Source organism: Rattus norvegicus, chromosome 14 (assembly GCF_021556685.1).
Source record: "Rattus norvegicus strain SHRSP/BbbUtx chromosome 14, alternate assembly SHRSP_T2T, whole genome shotgun sequence".
NCBI lineage: Eukaryota > Metazoa > Chordata > Mammalia > Rodentia > Muridae > Rattus > Rattus norvegicus.
In genome coordinates, this window is record NC_141547.1 from 80,927,442 (window position 1) to 80,947,007 (window position 19,566).

The 19,566-nt window shown below is 49.4% G+C and overlaps 1 protein-coding gene across 6 annotated transcripts in view; it reads left to right on the forward strand.

Annotated features, from left to right (window-relative positions):
• Zfyve28 (zinc finger FYVE-type containing 28) overlaps window positions 1-19,566 on the forward strand; it is an 85,907-nt gene that overhangs the window by 3,203 nt on the left and 63,138 nt on the right.

Consider the following 19,566-nt stretch of genomic DNA (forward strand, 5'->3'; position numbering starts at 1 on the left):
CATTGATTTTCTCAAAGTCAGCCTTTGAACAGCTTTCTTTTTCCTTGCTGAAGCACTCTCAGACTCCTGTGACCCTGGGTTTGGGTTTTCTCATGGTGTCTGTGAGAAAAAGGCTGTGGCTAAGGCTCAGAGGCTGAGCTGTCCATGTTGCTTAGAGAGTGCAGGTAAAGTCTTCCTCAGAAAGAATGTATGCTTCAGAAAGGTGAGGCAGTTGGTGACTGTCTCTGAAACAAAGGTCCAAGCTTGACTTTTGCTTGGCTGTAGCTTTCTCTGACTGACTGGGATGATATTGCCGGTTACCAAGAGGGAGGAAGTTGTCCTAAGAGGATAAGGGCTCTAGGCTGAGACCCTGCCTGTGCTGGAATTCTTGGCTGTCATGGGCGAGCCTATTGTTGTACATGGAAGAACTGATTGGCAGGCAGTGCTGCTTGTCAGGGGTATGGGAGCGGTGGGCGTGGTATCTAGTTTCTGCACTTAGGCATGCACCCCACAGAGAGCCTTCTTGTCTCAGCTCCAAACCACTGCCAGGGGAGTGGCTATTGCCCCGCAGGCCGCTCCTTTCCAGTGGAGTTTTCTTGAAGTCCTTCACTGCCACTGCGTGATGTGGAGAAGCTGTTTGCAAACACTTAGGGTCAGATTACAGATGAGATGGCCCTCACCAAGGGAAGCCAGTGAGACTTGCTGGGTGTGTTTTCTATTAACAATAGTTTTTTAAAAAAATATTTATTTATTTATTTAGTGTGCAGGGGTCTGTGCTTGCCACCGTTCATACATGGAAGTCGAAGGACAACTTTCTCCATGTGACATATGTAGATAGAATTCAGGTCTTCAGGCTTAGTGGCAAGCGCCTTTCACATTGAGCCATCTTGCCAGCCCTTTTAATTAATTAATATGTATATATTATATGTGTGTATATATGTATGTGTGTACGTGTGTGTGGGGTGTGTATGTGTGTTTGTTGTGTGAGCATGTGTGTCTGTGTGTCTGTGTGGTGTGTCTGTGTATATGAATGTGTGAGTGTGTAGGAGTGTGTGTGTGTATGTGAATGTGTGTGGTGTGTGTGTGGTATGTGTGTATGTGTGTGAGTGTGAGAGTGTGTGTGTGTCTGTGTGGTGTGTCTGTGTGTGTGGGTGTGTGTGAGTGTGTAAGAGTGTGTGTGTGTGTCTGTATGGTGTGTGTGTGTATGTGTGTGTGTGGTGTGTGTGTGGTATGTGTGTGTATGTGTGTGTGTGGTGTGTGTGGTATGTGTGTATGTGTGTGAGTGTGTATGAGTGTATGTGTCTGTGTGGTGTGTCTGTGTGTGTGGGTGTGTGTGAGTGTGTATGAGTGTGTGTGTGTCTGTGTGGTGTGTCTGTGTGTGTATGAGTGTGTGTGTGTATGAGTGTGTGTGTGTGTGTGTGTGTGTGTGTGTGTTTGGGCCAAACATTGACCTTGATCATCCTCTTTGATTGCTTTCTGCTCTGAATTTTGAGATAGGGAGTCTCGGTGAGCCTGGACTTGATGTTTTGACTAGACTTTCTGTCCACGGAACCCTGAGGACCGTCTTGGCCCCCTTCTCCCAGCAGAATAGTTGGAGGTGTTCAGTTCTATACCTGGCTTTTATGTGGTGCTGGGAAACCAAACTCAGGGCTTCATGGTTGCACAACAAACTCTTTCCCTCCTGCCATATTCCATAGCCTTAGTTGACCAGGGTCTAGATCCACAGTGAGGGGCCTTTCAAGTTCTCACGCAAATGCCAGCCCACCCTACCACAGACCATCCTGTTGGCTGCCTATCATTGACCAACTTCCTCCCCACATGCCCCACTCCTACCCCATGTTTCTTGACTAATGGCCCACCTGTGTGTTACCTGGAAGGTGGTAGGTGGGGGCAAGTCTGGGGTTGGGGCAGGAGGATAGTGGTTCCCAGCACCTGCCTTCATCTCCCACCCCTTCCAGAGCCTTTCTTCAAACTCATCATGCTCAGGCTGTTCTAGGGCAGGGTAGGGAGCGTAAAGTGGCTTTTTAGGTCTCCTCCATGCAGGGCTCTCAGCAGGAAGCTGGTCTCACTTCCCAGGCTTTCCTGTGGTTTCTGTAGTGGGGAGTGTGGGGTCTCACTGCTCCTGTTGTGAATCTGCAGGGTGAGGGAGAGGCCGCACAGGACCAGTATTGGTTTCTGAGGGACTCTGTCGGTGCCCAGGCTCCATTCCCATCAGAGCAGCAGACTTACTGGAAATGTGTGACATGATTTCTGTTAAATGGGCAAGTCATGGCTGGAAGTCCTAAGCTCCACTTAATTGATATTTGGAGTTGGCATCCGGGAAGGTCATGTGGGGGAAGGGAGCCAGGGGTGTGCACACTGTGAGGCAGTGGTTACACTCATTCAGCCTTAAGAAGAGAGCTGATGTTTGAGGTGACTTAGTGCCTGCACTGAGAGCCACTGGGATAGCAGTACAGAGATAGACACTGAGAGCCCACCAGTGCAGCATACTTCTGTCTGGTGGGGACTCACAGTGACGTGGGGCAGGCGCCTTCTGTGCCCTGCAGAGGTGACAGTGAGCCAACCCCAGCTCAAAGAGAAAGAAATGATTGGAATTCTGGGAATTATAAGATTTTTTTTTCTTTTATTTTAAGTTGTCCTGAGTCTTTGTCCTGGCCATGGCTTCTGTGACTATAGCGCTGGGTCCAGAGACAAGGCAGCAGGTGCTTCCCCACTAGGACCTGAGTGAGGATCCTTTACCCATCTCTCCCACCTCTCTCTGTGCCTTGGTTCCCCTAGGCGTTAGGTGGAGGTGATGGGACCTGCCAGGCACAGCTGTTGGGAGTAAAGGCCCCAATGGCTGCCAGTATGAACAGAATTCATGGTCAGGGTAAGAGGGCGTGGCCTCACTGCAGGAGCCCCAGAGGCTGTGAGAGACCCTTCAGCTGCTTCTCTCAGGTCCGTGTGAGGCTGAGTGTCCACAGTTGCACACTGCCCTGCCCTTCCATTCTTAGCGCTGAGAGCAGACCCTGGAACTGGCAGGTTCAGACAGGGATCCTGAAGGCCTTAGCCATGGAGACCTGTAGCACATGAGACCCACAAGGCACATCCTTTCCCCATGGGTGAGGATGCTGGCTGCCAAGTTTTGTCCTAAGCAGGCACCACCTTCCTGTAATTGGGATGGCTATGGCTGAAAGGCAGCCACCAAGACAGCCACGGGCCACCCTGTCAAGCTGGGTCCCAAGTCTCTCAGGTCATCCTTTGATGGCTGTGTCCCTTGCTTGGTGGCTGGAGGCTCAGGGTCTGGGAGGACCCCAGAGCCACAGGGTGGCAGGTCTTAAGGGGTAAGGAGTCTGGTGTTAGTGAGAGCTTAGCTTCTTTCCATTTCTCCAATCTGGTTGGCCATGCTGAGCCACATGGTAGGTGGCAGAGGCAGACTTCTGTTGACTAAACACAGAGGTTTGGTGTTGTCTTAGCAGTTAGATGATCCCCGTGGACTTCGTTTTTACAAATGATGTCTAGGAAAGGACCAGTGAGCTTGACGCAGGCTCACAGCCATGCCGAGGCAGAGCTGAGGCCTGTCAAACCCCAAAGCTGAAACCCTCGCTGTCCTTCCCATGTCAGCCAAGTCCCATTTTCTGCGGGAAGGAAGTGCGGCTGTTGTCGGCTTTTAAATGGATCCCATTTGGCGAGACAATTACTTCTGTGCTTTCCACAGTTGGGTTGCAAAGAAACTTAGATATTGATGGGCAATCCAAGTGTTCAAAGGGGAAAGACAAAAACGAATAGATTTTTTTTCTCAAGTGATCTGAATAGATTAAGGAGTAGAATAGAACATCTTCTATTATGGTAATTCATGTAGAGTAATTGGATGGGATGAATGGATGGTTTTCCCCTTACTGTATTTGAAGCTCTTCCTTGTCTCACTGTTTTCATGCTGGGTGGAGGTCCTCCCAGCCCCGCTTGGCTCGTACTGGGTCTCTGTCATGGTCAGTTTCTCTAGCGGAGCCCCACCCCGCATGCCAACCGGACAGGGCGCCGCGCTGTCTTCTCAGGGAGTTGGGGGGCAGTAAACGTCAGTGTGTGAGAGTGTTCCAGTTATTTTTAGGGATATTACGACTAAGAAAACCACGTATGATCATTATTAACTGCGTGAATGCCAGTCAGGCTCTTATAAAAACTGCATCCATGTTCTTAGTGATGTTACAAATAGTAAATAGCCAAAAGGTCAACAGGTCAGGTGCCTGTGAGTAGGCAAGGGTGGATCCCTGGGACTGAACTCAGGTCACCAGGGTTGGTGGAAAGTACATTTTCACTATTGTGAAATAGCCATCTTGCTGGCCCCATAGCACTTTTTGAGGTGAATGGATAACCATGGTAAAGGTGTGCAGAGTCTTGGTTCTGGTTTTCCAGCTGACTGTCCCCTCCTCTGGAAATGATTGTTGCCATTCCTGATGGGGGCGGGTCACCTGTAGCAACTCGGAGGAGGGTCCTTGCCTCCCCGCTTATCCACTCTTTCTGCTTGGGCAGCGCTGGGCCTTCACCTAGGGCTTCTAAAAGATGCAAGTGCGCTGGTGATGTGTCTTGGATCAATTGTTGTGGGCTTAATCCCATCAAATCTCTACAGCCACACTCATAAGTTGCTCAATTGAGTGTAGCTTAGCTCTGTTGCAGTTTGTCAGGGAGTAGGGCAGGAATGGAAGGTGCTGGCTCCATAGGAAATCTGGGGGTTGTTGGCTCATGTGGGCCTGACCCCAAGGGAGGGGGCAGGGCTCACATAGGTGGACCTTCAGCTGGGATAGTGGAAGGACAGACAGCAGTCAGCAGAATGAAGGTAAATGGCTTAGAGCCTCCCTGCAGGGGCACCTGAGATGTAGGTGGGTCTGGCTGAATTGCTCTGTCTGGAGCACTAGGGTTGAGGTGGGACCACAGAGGAATCAGCTTTGCTTTTGGGGTGGTTCCTGATAGACTGGGAACCTGGGCAGGGGTGGGTGGGGTCTAGACATGGAAGAGGGATAGTTAGGGATGCCGTTTGTAGAATGGGGGGCATGGACGAACTGGTTGATAGGATAGGAGTTGGAGTTTGGACTGGGATGTTTGAGGGACCAGGGGTCGATACTGCAGATGGACAGCCCAACCACAAATGGTCTGAGGAAAAGGCACAGGACAGTTATAGGTTTAGATTATTTAAAATCTATTTTAACAAGGGTTCTCAGATGCTTTGACCCCATTTCTATCCCACTATCCAGCAGTAAGGGGAAAGAGATGGTAAATAGGACAGTGGGGATGCAGACCTGTTTAGATGTAGTTTTGGGGGCATTTCCAATCTCTGTTGTCAGGATACTAGCAGTCCAGTTCAGTAGTGTCACCAAACACAAATCGTCACCATCATCACCATCATCACCACCATCACCACCACCACCACCACCACCACCACCACCACCACCACCATCATCATCATATCATCAGCAGCAGCAGCAGCATAATCCAGTGGAAACTGCCAGGCCTCCACCAAATCTGCATGAGTCAGCAGAGTGACCAGAACCAGCAGAGATGCCAGGAGTTCCCCGCTGTGCCTCTCTCAACGAAGTGCAGATCAGTGAAAATTCGAGACCAACAAAGCATTGCAAGGCTAGCCATGCAAGCCGGCTGTCACTGTCCGTTGGGTCCTACTTACACTCTCTCCAAACATCATTCGTCCTTTCAGGGGTCCTGCTTCAGCTAAACATCACATGAGTCTGCTTCAGGAAAGCCTCACATGACACAACTAGAAATTTCCACTTCAGACGGGTTCTAAGTACTGAGCTGGCAGGAAGAAGGTTAGTCTTCTAGATCCAGGAGTGAGAGCCAGCTAAAGCCCGCATAGGTCTGGTGACATAGGTCTGGTGGGGGCGGGGGCGGGGGTGGTTCCTATAAAACTCCATATGAACAGCATAGCTAGTGAGTGAAGCTTCTACTGTGCAGGATAGTGGAGCCAGGCACCACAGGATGATGGAGGCTGGCAGGATGGCTTCTACTGGAAACACAATTGAGATTTCCCCCACCGCCCACCTCCAGTACTTGGAATGGAACCCAGGATCTGTGTGTGCATGCTGGGGTGCACTCTACTGCAGAGCTACACTCCAAGCACCGGAGATCTTCTGAGGGGAGATTTTAGGTAGTAGAGCAAAGGTGGCATTGCATATCCCAGGCTCAGCACGGAAATCACACAGCACAGCATCACTGTGGTGGCACTCACGGGGCCAGTCCTTGCTGGGTTGGGGCTGCCAGTCACCAAAATGTGTGTACACAGAAATGTCCTGGGAACCATTTGGAGTGTTGTCTTGGGCTGAGGGATGGGAGGTTAGAGTTGGGGAGCCCTTTCAGAGTGCGTCAAACGGGATTTCAGGAGAGAGAACAGAGTGGAGAAGGAGGTGCTTTAACCTGTCGCTGGGAGTTTCATGAGGTGAATGATGGAGTTGGGGTAAGGGGTACCAAGCAGGTCCATGTGTGGGAATGTGGGTAAGACACAGCAGCTTCTTAAAGAGACAAGGCTTATGTGGCTTACAGTTTTGGAGGTTTAAATCCATGTTGGTTAGTTTGTGTCAGCTTGACACAAGCTAGGGTAATCTGGGAAGAGGGAACCTCCATTGAGAAAATGTCCCCATCAGATTGGCTTGTAGGCAAACTTGTGAGGTGTTTCTTGTTGTGAGAGGGCCCAGCCCATTGTGGGTGGAGTCATCCTGGACAAATGGGTTGTCTAAGGAACAAGCTGAGCAGGCAACATTTCCCCAAGCTTCTGTTTCAGTTCCTGCCTTGAGTTCCTGTCTTAACTTCTCTGGGTGATGGATTATAAACTGTAAGGTGAAATAAACGCTCTTCTCACCAAGTTGCTTTTGGTCATAGTGTTTATTATCATAGTAACAGAAGGCAAAGAAGAACTAGAGTAAGACCCCATTGGTTTAACCACTGATGAGAGTTGTGAATGACAGGCGCTTTATGGTGTGTGTGTGTGTGTGTGTGTGTGTGTGTGTGTGTGTGTGTGTGTAGGGACTTTCATTGCCAATCATGCAGTCAGAGAGGCTACTGTCTATATAGGCTTAGATTTTTCGAAACCTACTTTACTAAGGGTTCTTAAATGCTTCAACCTCCCTTCTAGCCCACCAGAGGTAGGGGAGAAGAAAGGTTACTAGGGAACTGGGGTCGTGGACCTGTTTAGAAATAGTTCTTTGGGGCTTTTCCCATCTTCACTGTCAGTAATCCAGTTCACTAGGCAATCACCACTCATGATATAGCAAAGGCAGTTCAGTCTAGAAACTATGAGGCTCTGTTGATTGGCCTGAGTCTTTGGAAGCAGCAAGAAGCCGCTAGAATATCATGAAAAGTCCTCTGGTGAGTTACTCTTTGTGAAGTCACAACAAGCAAAGATCAGCAAGGCAGCATAAAGCAAACCAATACAAAAGCACTGTCATTGAGGACTCGTGAGGTGGAACAAGGCCAACCAACATTCAAGCCTTGTCCCACTGTCGGGGTGTGTGTGTGTCATATTTCTATTCTTTCTAAGGTGTCTGCTTCAGCAAAATGTCCTCTCATCTGTGTCTGCTTTAGCAAAACATCCCTTTATCTGTCTGCCCCAGCAAAAACATCATATGGCATATTGAGTTTCCAAAGAAACCAGAAATTTCCATTTGAACTCTCCTGTCAGTGGTCCCGATGACTTAAGGACCTCCCAGCAAGTCCCACCTCTTAAAGGTCTCATCTCTCATGTTTTCAGTTGCCATGGATACTTGGAGGACACTACCCATACCTAAACCTTCACATTGCAGAACACAGAAATCTAAGGAGACAGAGGGAAAGACGCTGGGCTGGTAAAAGTTTGTCTCCTCTTGTGTTAACAGCTGGGTTGGGTAAAGAAAGACTAGAGGCCCAGAGGTCTGTGGGTGAGATCTTTTTGGGCTAGAGGAACAGAGTCCTGGTCTCAGCTAAGCTGTAGTTTTGAAAGAAGACTGGAATGGAAGACAGTTTTAGATGAAGATAAAAAAAAAAAAAAAACCACCCCCAAATCCTTGCTGAAAAAGCCCTGGAAAATAGTCTCCAAAAGAAATCAAAGTCAGAAGGAAGGAGTGGGAGGCAAGAAGTGCTGGTGGGCTGGGTTGCCTGAGTGCATGTGGGCACAACCAAATAGCAGTTGCTGTGTGGAATGATGGGAGCCCGTGCCTCTCAAGAATGAGATGAAGGCCTGATGGGTTTGAGCAGGTGTGGGATGTCTAAGATGGCCGACTGCAGACCATGATTTCATTGTATGAATTAATGCAGGGCAAAGACTGGGATAACGGGTGCGGTAACTTCCGGAGAGGGGAGGGAGATGCTGTCAACTGAAGCAGCAAGGAAGGGGCAGGGCAGTAAGGCAGAGCATGGTGAATCAGAAGAAACAGCAGTGCTGTGAACTAACCACACAGCCATTGGCTGTTACAGATGTGAGCAATGCTAGCCCACCTGGCCAGACTCTTGGATGGTGTTTCAAAATCCTACTGAGAGCTGTAGGCTGCAGATGATCCCTGCAGTCTACAGAGTGATGGTGCTTGCCCCTTCCCTAAGCAAAGGAGCGAGTCTTTGTTAGTGTTGGCAAACTGACTGCCTGCTACAGTGCTTGGTGCACATGTGTGTGTGTGCATCTGTGCCTGTGTGCATCTCTGTGTATGTGCTTCTCTCTCTCTCTCTCTCTCTCTCTCTCTCTCTCTCTCTGTGTGTGTGTGTGTGTGTGTGTGTGTGTGTGTGTGTGTGTGTGTGTGTGTCTATGTGTGCTCATTGGCCTTCTGGGGGAGCTGGCTCTGAGAGAGATGTTGGTCTGCAGGACATCTGCTGAAGCCTTTCAGAAGGAAGGAAGAGGCAAGGTTCAGTATCATGAAAGTGGGGCTTCAGTGTAGGCTTAAGGGAGGCCTCAGCTGACCCAGTAGTTTCTAGAAGGTGAGATGACTCTTCAGGGTAGCCTACATCTGGACCAGGCTTCTCTACCTTTTTTTTTTTTCGGAGCTGAGGACTGAATCCAGGGCCTTGCGCTTGCTAGGTAAGCGCTCTACCACTGAGCTAAATCCCCAACCCCCCCACCTCTATACTTTCTTAAAAATTTTTATTTATTTATTTATTATGTATAAGTACATACTGTAGCTGTTGTGAGCCACTATGTGGTTGCTGGGATTTGAACTCAGGAATCCTGGCAGAGTAATCTGTGTTCTTAACCACTGAGCCATCTCTCCAGCCCACTTCTCTACTTTTGATTGACAGGTTGTAGATGGGGCTACCATGCAGGAGGTCTTCCCTAACTGGGGATCGGTGGCAGTATTGGCTACAACACTAAAACGCTACTTTGTAGTGTTGGTTACAACACTAGAAGCTCCTGGGAACAAGGCCTTTGTTGTAGACACGATCTGCACAAGCATGCTGTGTCACCTGTCCTTGTTACCGCTGGAATATTTCTCAAGGATATTGACCTCACTGCCTCTTGCGTTGACTTGAGGATTCTGAAAAGGCCAGGCTGACCTGAAACCCAGCAGGAGTTTATCAGATCAGGGCTGTTCAGCATGGCAAATCAGGAGTAAGCATTCCTTCCTCCTGTTTGGATCTGTGTTTGGAGAGAGATGGCCACATCTAGCTCATAGTGGCTACTCTGTACTCAGACCTGACTCTTGATGTGACTGGAGGACTCTTTGCTCCATTGGGTGCTTGTTATTTTGTGGTCTTAACAACTTTAGGCTATTGACTCAGCATTGTGAGCAGGCCTCGGGAGTAGCTACACTTTCCAAGGCTGATGGGATCCTGACGGTTGGTTTTATCTATGCAGGTCTCTTTCCCAGCTCTGGATATAAACCCCTGGAGGCTGTAATTGCTGTGCAGGCTTTTTGCTGAAGGCTCACCCATGGCTTCAATTTTGTGGAAGATGGGTGAGGTTAGACAAGCCAGCATTCGGTGCAGGGCTCTAGGAACTGTCCTGGACTCCCCAGCGTCTCAGGTTCTTCCTCTACAAGGCCACAGTCAGATCCCTTGTGCTTGAACCAAACACAGAGGCTCCCAGAAGACCCAAGGGCTACCCTCTACTCCAGCATCTGGTACTGGCCCTTGGGAGCAGGCAGTTTTGCACTAAAGCTGTTCTCAGCCTTATCAGCCAGGGCTCTGAGCTGGGGAGACTGGGACCAGGTTTCGTGGGTCAAATGGAACTCCTTACACCTGGCAGGTTCTGTAATTTTGTTGTTGTTGTTGTTGACATCTAGTCCTCCTCCATGTGCCTCTTGAGCAGTGTTGGCGCTGGCTGGCTGCCTGCTCGCTCCCTCTCCCTGTTGCTTCCTGTGGCTCTTTTCCATCAGGCCCGTGGGTCCCTCTATAAAACAGCGACAAAGACAGAGTGGCTATCTTTCTGATAGCGGCTCTGGCTGGAGAACTTCATTTGTTGGGTTTCTCTCCATTGCTGGCGCTATTGATTAAGCCTCAATGGCAGCCCTTCAGCATCTGCCGGATCAGAAGCTCCACTGTGTTTGCATCGTGTATGTAATAGTTGGGGGGTTCCAGGTCGCAGCTGGAGTGATCATATCTGAGTGGAGAGGGGAATTTCAAGCTGACTAGGAGTGCTGGATTCTTCCCAGCTCTGTACAGATGGTGTTTCACACTGAGAGGCCACATAATTTCATCCACTTCTTGGAAGGAAGATAGCTTTTCACAGCTGAGTGACGTCGTAATGTTCATGGGAAAGTTAGCAATCATGATGGCTGGCCATATTCTTGGCACTGGGTGTCTGTACTCTGCCACCACCGTGAGGGGGGCTGCTGGGTGGTCTAAGGAGCAGACTCTGGTGCCTTGGTGGATATCAGCATGAGGACACCGACTCAAACTCTGTGCTGTGTGGTGACCATTCATATACCAGGAGTCCACGTGTACCCAGAAACCAAGGCTCCTGTCCTGTCTTGGGCTATGAGCTGGCTTACAAGCCTTCTCCTTTGTTAGGAGATGTGGTGTCTTTAGAATGCCAGGTGTACATAGCTGTCCTATTGAATGGCGTCTGACTCTGCTCACACCCACCTCAGACAAGAAACTCAGTGGCTTGAGGGGTCCTGGGACCACCACCAAGTCACCCCTGCCCTTCCCCCAAGCCTTGTGAAGTCCTTTGGGCCAGGCCCTAGAGGGCCTGAGCAGAGTAGTACAGCCGAATCTGGTATAACAGTGGCCCTCAGGCCCTCCCCTCCCCTCCAGTCCCTAGAGACCGTGACTACATTACACTGTGTGGAAGGTGAGCTAGTGGAGCTGTGGCTGCTAGTCAGGTGTCCCTCCATTAGTGGGATTTCTCCAGTTAATTGGGAAGGTGTCTGATGGTAATGACGGGGTGGGATGGGGGAGTGAGAGTAGACAATGGGGGTCAGAGGGACTTGGGACAATGGAAGGCCAGAGAGGCACTGTCGCCTACTGTGAATGGAGGTGGAGGCTGCCCTGTGCGGTGCCCAGATCTAGGGCAGGAGAAAGCCCAGGGCTGCCTCCCTGCTCTCTCGTCTTCTATACAGGACAATGCTCAACTGTTCTAAGGCACGTTTGCCACAGTTGATTAACAGCAGCTGCTGGAGTTAGCTGTCTCCAGGGATACACGGGGGTCCACGAGTTCAAGAAGCCCTGCGCAGGACAGTAAGAACCCAGAAGTCCCAGGTGTCCCTTAGGGCGTGGCTGAAGGACCACCATGGAGTGTCCACTGTGGGGCTGGGCTGTGTGGTATGAGTCACAGTGGAACCGGGTGTGAACGAGTCTTTGCAGCATCGTGGTAAGTGCAAAACACCAGCCTCGAAATATCGCATACGCACGACATCCTTTTTATAGAGTTAAAAACAACCCAAAATACATTTTAGGATGACATATGGCAACAAGCAAGCTGTCTGGAGGGGCCAGAAGAGCTGGGCTCAGGTGAAGTCTGCACTGTGAGGTGGCTGGTACACGAGGTGGTTGGACATGACTTAGAGAGGTCCAACATTTGTATGTTGGTGATGGACTCGGGCCCCTGCTCTGAAATAACCTTCATAACCTTTAACTTTTTTTTTTTTTTTTGCAAAGTTGAGAAAGAGTATATCTTCAGTCTGGGCATCCTCCCTTTCAGGGAGTTCCCAGGTCAGGGATTTAAAAGTAATTGTCGGGGCTGGAGAGATGGCTCAGTGGTTAAGAGAACCGACTGCTCTTCCTGAGGTCCTGAGTTCAAATCCCAGCAACCATATGGTGGCTCACAACCATCTGTAATGAGATCCGATGCCCTCTTCTGGTGTATCTGAGACAGCTACAGAGTACTCATATACAATAAATAAAATCTTAAAAAAAAATTAAAAAAATAAAAGTAATTGTCCACAGCACTGTGTGAGAAATAGCAAGGTTTTTGGAGAGTAAAATTATCTGTAATTAGCCAGAGGCACAAGTTGATGTTTGACTGGGGATCGGCTATGCAGAAGTGACCTGATTGTTCACATCCCTCCCCAGGCTGCATGTCCAATGCCAAGGAACTGTGCTGGGAACCTGTGTAGGCTGCTGGGTGCCTTACACCAAGTTCCTGGGGAAACTTCCACAAGCCTTGTGTCACAAGCCTTCTGGGACACCCCGGGCCTCCTGGGTGCCTTATGATGATGATCTGTAGGATCCTTGGAGTGCTCTGAGTTGAGTTGCTGTGGTGGCTGTGGGTGCCCAGAATCTGTGTGGGCGTCCAGGTCCCCTGAACTGAGTTCCTGGGGAGTCCTTTGGGTGTCCTGTGTCAAAGAGTTGCAGGGACTCCCAGTCTGTGCAGATGAGAAAGAATAGACTGGCTCTAATCAATGAGACGTCTTTGGTGGTGAGGAAGATGCAGCCTGTGGTCCTTTTAGGGGGAGCTCTGTAAATTCGCTTCCTTCCAAGACAGGAGCGAAAGAGCCTTTTTTTTTTTTTTTTTTTTTTTTTTTGCTGAATATAGAAAGGCATAAAAACTCTTTTCTCGGAACGTCAGGATCGATCTAGTGGACCCATTTATCCACATTTCGCGAGTTCTTCCAGCTGAGGTGTGTAATGCATGACTCTCATTAAGCTGACAGGTCAAAACTCCAGGGATGTCAGTTTAAGTACTGGGTAAGGGGAATGCCGGGTAGGCGTTTTGACAAAATAATTAAGGAAACCTGATGTCATTCCCCTCCATAACAGTTGTGTGAAGAGTTCAGGGAAGGGAAGAAAGCTATAAATGATGCACCATGAGCTGCGGGTTTTAGCTGTATTAAAATAATTTTAGGTGATGTGGGATGCTGCACACCTGTAATTCCAGTCCCCTGGGAGGACGAGGCAGGTGGATTCTCCAGTTTGAGGCCAGCTTGGACTAGGTAGCAGGGTCCTCTGTCAAACACATTTTCCTTTTAGATGCATGAGCCAGTAAGACACAGAAAGGTGGTCTCATTAAGAGCGGCCCTAAACTTGGGACTGGAGAGAGGGCTAAGAGCATTGGCTGCTCTTCTAGAGGGCTGGATTCCCAGCACCCAGGCACCTGCTCTCAAGTCTATAACAACGTCAGTTCCAGAGGATCTAGTGCCCTCTTCTGGCCTCTTCAGGCACTGCATGTGTGGTGCACAGAGATGCATGCAGGCAAAGCAACCACACACATAAAATGCAATTTAAAAAGGCCTAAGTTTATTTTCTTCCACCGTAAACCTGTCCTGTCCAGCTTTGTGAGCACTGAATTTAAATGGTCTCTTTCCTAAATGATTACACACACTGTACATATGGATTAAAAGAAACTGGTGTAACCGACTTGTCTGTTTCCTACCTTTTGGTTCATGTCCATTTGTTTCTGCTATAACATGGAGTTTACTTGGTTACTGGATTTTTGGTGGGGCTGGGAAGTGATTGCCTGGTGATGTTTATTTATGGCGAAGGTGGGAGGCATCAAATGCATCCACACCGAGCTCTTCGAGATGGGCTGTACAGGAGGCAGCTCCTCCAGGCTGCACCCTCAAAGGAGAGCCATGTTTCCTGTCTAAGACCTCCTCCTCCTCCTCCACCTCCTCCTCCACCTCCTCCTCTTCCTCCTCCTCCACCTCCTCTTCCTCTTCCTCTTCCTCCTCCACTTCCTCCTCTTCCTCCTCCTCTTCTCTTCCTTCTCTTCCTCCTCTTCCTCCTCCTCCTCCTCCTCCTCTTCCTCTTCCTCCTCCACTTCCTCTTCTTCCTCCTCTTCCTCCTTCCTCCTCCTCCTCTTCCTCCTCTTCCTCCTCTTCCTCTTCCTCCTCTTCCTCTTCCTCCTCTTCCTCTTCTCCCTCCTCTTCCTCCTCTTCCTCTTCCTCCTCCTCTTCTCTTCCTCCTCTTCTTCTTCCTCTTCTCTTCCTCTTCTTCCTCCTCTTCCTCCTTCCTCCTCCTCCTCTTCCTCCTCTTCCTCCTCTTCCTCTTCCTCCTCTTCCTCTTCCTCCTCTTCCTCTTCCTCCTCCTCTTCTCTTCCTCCTCTTCTTCTTCCTCTTCTCTTCCTCCTCTTCTTCCTCTTCTTTCTCTTTCTCTTCTCCTCTACCTCCTCTTCCCCCTCTTTTTTCTCTCCTCCTCCTCCTCCTCTTCTTTTAGACAAAATTCAGAGTTGGAGCGGCAGGTCGGTGGTTAAAAGCACGTGATGTTCTTGTAGGACTGAGGTTAGATTCTCATTATCCACACAGGCAGCTCATAGCTACCTGGCACTCTAGCTCCAGAGGATCTGATCACTCTCCTGAGCTATGTAGACACCCATGCACATGTGGCATACAATTACACAGATACACATAACACATAAATAAAAAAATTTAAAAAAATCTTTAAAGAGTAAATTCCGGGTAACATAAAATTTACTTTTTTGTCTTCCCCCTCCTCCTTTTTTCTTCCTTCACTCTTCTTTCTTCTTCTGTGCTAGGAGTGAGAGGCAGGGTGCTATGCACTCTGGCAAGTGTCCTACCACTGAGCCTCCAAGTAATCATTTTAGTGAGAATTTTTTTTTCTTTTTTTTTCGGAGCTGGGGACCGAACCCAGGGCCTTGCGCTTGCTAGGCAAGTGCTCTACCGCTGAGCTAAATCCCCAACCCCTTTAGTGAGAAATTTAAGCATTTAGCACAGCCACAGCATGTAGCTGCCCCCCTTTATCTAGTTCCCCACATTGCTTCTTCCCAAAAGGAAGCTTTGTGCTGGTTAAGCAGCCTCTCTAACCTTGAACCTTCCTGAGTCCTTCATGAGCATGTTTTCTAGGGAGTTACAGTGGGGAGAGGTTAGAAAGATGGTGTTATCATGTGATGACTTCTCCTAGGACCTGAGGTGAACAGCCCGGGACAGCAGGGAGCAGGACTTGTCCCACCTAACCCATAAGTACCAGGAGCCACTATATAACTTTGACCAGAACTTGGCCTTTCTGTTCCTCTGTTTCCCAGTCCATCAATGACGTTGGCTTCAGCACCTCTGACCATGAATTAGGTGCTTGGGGAATGGAGCCCAGTGTACAGCTCTGTTGTTGCTCTCAGAAATGTGAAGCGTTGTGATGGGAAATAGAGCCCAACACTGAAGAAAAACACACTGTCTGTAAACAAGTTAAAGACATAATACACTTGAGAGTCCTAGATACAGCGGGAGGATCGTCGCTTGCACCAAGATGTGGATGAACCTTGGGGAAACATCACATTTCCCTGAGGAGGGGAAACCGATGACAGCTTGTACATCTTGAGTTTGCACAGAGAGCCGAGCTCCTGAAATTGTGCACTCTGGCTCTCTTGCCCCTGAAGTATATGCGCATGACCTTTAGGCCCAACTTCATCATGTTGTGACCTGGTACTGAGTCCTCGTAGCTGTCCAGTGAGCCTGCTTCAGTGTCAGTCAGGAACCGGTGCTCTCTCCAGCAGGGGGTAGAGACTGGAGACAGGAAGTGTGTTAGGTTGCTGCTGAGGGAGGGGCACATCACTGATCCTGGAGGATCAGTAGCTCCTGACAACCACTGAGCAAGGGAACCTCACATGTGCAACCACCTGGTATCTGATTCTGCCAGCTCCCCAGGTGAGCCTGGGCGTGATGTCTCTTCATAGATTCTCACAGAGCAGAGAACATGAGCATGTGGTACCTGGCATCTGACCCACGGAGCTATGCCCTATAAAATGGGTCATTTCAAGCAGCAAGGTGCGTGGCAATTTGTTACTTGGCACAGAAGATATTCAGGGCGGCAGATGGACTGACTTCTTTTGGGGTAGCAAGCCCTTCCTGTAAGTGAGCTGCCCGGGGACCCATTCACCTGGGCAGAAAAGAGAGAGGAGACATTGCCATAGCCGTGGGTAAGAAAGAAGCAGAAGCCAAGTATCCCACTTTAGTAGTGGCTGCTTTATTCCCTTGTGGTGGCTGCTTGACATAGCTGAAGGAATGGAGGTCAGCACATGGATTCATGGATTCAGAGGGTTCATTCCCATAGTCCTTTGGTCCCATGTGGTTGGGTATAGTTTCATGGTGGCAGAAGATAAGACGGAGTGCGTGGTGTCATTTCATATCCAAACCGTGTCAGTCTTTCCTTCCCTTCCTTCTTCCCTCCTTCCCTTCCTTCTTCCCCCTCCCTCCCTCTCTTCCCCATTCCTTCTTTCCTTTCTTTTGACAATATCTGATGGCCAGTTCTGTAGCCCAGCCAGCATGGGCCCTGGGAGGCCATGTCCACAAAGGCTAAAGCAAGCAGGCTGACCTTGAACTCACTGTGTAACTAAGGGTGTTCTAAACTTCTGCTCTACTCTCTCCTCCTGGTGTTGGGATTATAGGCACACACTGTCCGTCCTGGCTTTTGCAGTGCTGGGGTTTGAACTCCGGGCCTTGTGCAAGCGTTCTACCAACTGAACTACACCCACGCACTCCATAGCAGGCTCCTGAACACCTGGCTTGCCGGTAAAACCGTGGGGTCCTTGGGAGCATTGGATTCAAGCCAGCGGTCGACAGGATGCATTTGCAGGGTTTTTACTGCTTCATGAAGTCATTAAAACGGACAACTCTGTCGAGACAGAGCAGAGGTTGCAAGGGGCTGGTGGGAGCAGGGCGATGAGGAGTCCCTGTAGGGAAACTGTTTGATTTTAGGATAGAGACAGGGTGGGGAGGGTGTTAGACAACTGTGTGAACTGCTTCACAGTGAGGAACTACATGCTTAATGCAGTTTAAATGGCGGGCCTTGCTGTTTGCATTCATGGCTATGAGAAAAGAGAAGGTTGAATTTTGTGAGAGTTGACCTTAGACAGAAACAACCATTACCTCTGGCTTTGTAACTCCCGTAGAAGTGGATGTATGGCTGCAAAGGCCTGAAGCAGAGGGAAGTGCCCAGTAATGACGCTGTGGCCTTGCCTTCTTTAGGGACTGTACACAAGTCTTTCCTTTAAAGAAATAACAAAAGAAGACTGTTACCACCGCCCTGCCTGGGAGCACCCCTGGAGCATGGAAAGGCTGGTGAATCTGAACAGGGGCTGAGGGAACTTCGGGTGATTTAAACCCCAGAGCAGCCATCCAGAAAGAGCTGCAGCCAAACCGCCAGTGGGAATGACGTGGCACTTGATGGGGAAAGTGGGGAAAGAGAAGGTCAGAGAATGGCTGGGGCGGTGGAGAGCGGAGTTGGCGGTGGGGTGGGGTGGGCAGAGGTGGATATGGCCTGCCAGTGGTCTTTCAGGACCCCAGTGTGGGATCATGGGGTGGCACTGAGCACCTGTTGATGGCCTCAAGTTTGCTTCCTGTTCTGAGACAGCCTTCCCGTATGAAATGACTCCAAGAAGGGAAAGAACTGGCCCAAGGACTGTCCACACGAGGACCCCTGATCTAGGGAGTCCTAAGCTAATGTAGTGTGGGGCCTGTTTTCTTCCAGAAAGAAAATCTCCCTTAGTTAGGACTTTATGCTTCCTTTTCCCCCAGAGCATATTTTAAGAGGGGCTGTAGCTCAGCCACAGAGCCCTTGCCCTTATGTATGATTCTGGATTCGATTCCATGCATCGCACAGGAACAAGGATGAAGCACCCCCCCCCCCCCACACACACACACACTGGGAGTTGAAGCAGCTGCGGCTTGCTTTCTACATTGTTCGGGTTCTAGTGCTGACAAGCCTCAAGCCTGGTGCTCTGTAGCGGTCTCAGTGTGACCCCTAGGAGCTGATCTCTGAGACCTCCGGTGTGTCCAACATCTAGGCATCTAGTAACATCCACCTCTCTCACCAGTCATTTTAAGGGCATTCCACTCCCCAAAAGCCTTTCTCCAGATGTAGCTGTCCCGTGAGCAGGAAGGGGGACGGCTGAGTACAGACTCTGGCTTGCTCGTCAGAGGTACTCACTCCTTCCATTGTGTAGGTAATGGGAGGAACATCCTTCTGAGGAGAGATTTAAAGCTCGTCTGAGAGACTCTGCTGTCTCATTGTTGTCTGTGACCTTTTTCTTTGCTCCTGGGATTTTATTCCACGAGACAATTGTGCTGGGAGTCAGCATTATTAGGAGTGACCTTGTGGAACTAACTGGGGAGTTGACTTTGTGAGAGGTTTTTCATTTACCTCACTTGAAGGGATCTGTGTTTAATATCCTTGTAATTGCTGGGTTTTATGTGTCTTGATACCTTAAAAATGTATTCCTGGCCTTGGATTTATTGCAGCACCGCCATGGGATTAAACCAAGACAGGCTTTCTCCATGGCTCGGGGCAACATGAGCCGTGTCTGTCTTTCTGGGTTGGATGTACACTGAAGGGAGCCCATTGCAGTCCCGTGCTTGGGTGTCTCACGAATCAATGCTTAATCTGTGAGGAAAACAAACAAGACCAAGTCAAGACCATGCTTTGTAAGAAAAGTATGCTCTAGATGGTTAAACATCTCACTGTCCCAAAAGACAGCAAAATTATGACAGAGAGGTGCACAGACAAGTGTATCTGTCTTGGAGCAGAGGAGCTCTGTAGACACATGGGGTTGGAAGTGGGAGAGGCATCCTGAGAGAGGATTAAATGTCACGAATCCTGACAGTTTAGACTGGGAGAAAACTACCACATAGTTCAAAGGTGGGGTCAGAGACTGTACCATAACAATTGCAGAACTACCAGCGGCCTCTTCGAAATGCAGCGGGGAAGCACAGACAAAGCTCAAAGCCTCCACAAGTCAGGCTTAGTGGCACACAGTGCAAAGCAAAAGGCAGCCCAGGGCGCCATCACCCTCAGCTTGTAACATAGTTTCTGAGACCAAGATGGTTTCTGAGAGCTGTCAGAATCCAAGGCCACACCCAGGCTGAGGCTGAGGCAACAACTTCAACCTCTATTTCAACTTTGTTACTCATTCCTTGTTATCGATCTCCATTTTAGGTTCCAAACATGAGTTCTGTAGTTTGGATGTTGCTCACGTTAGTAAACTTTCTATCCTTATAACAAAATGCATGAGGTAACCAACGTATACAGAGAACAAATAGACTTGGCTCACGGTTGAGGCTGCAGCCCACCGTTTTTGTTATGTTTGTGTTTTGTTTTGCTTTGTTTTCCAAGACAAGGTTTCTCTGTGTAGCCCTGGATATCCTGGAACTAGCCCTGTAGACCAGGCTGACCTGAAACTCAGATCCACCTGCCTCTGCCTCCTGAGTGCTGAGATTAAAGGCCTGCACCACCACTGCTGGGGTGATGGTTTGTTTT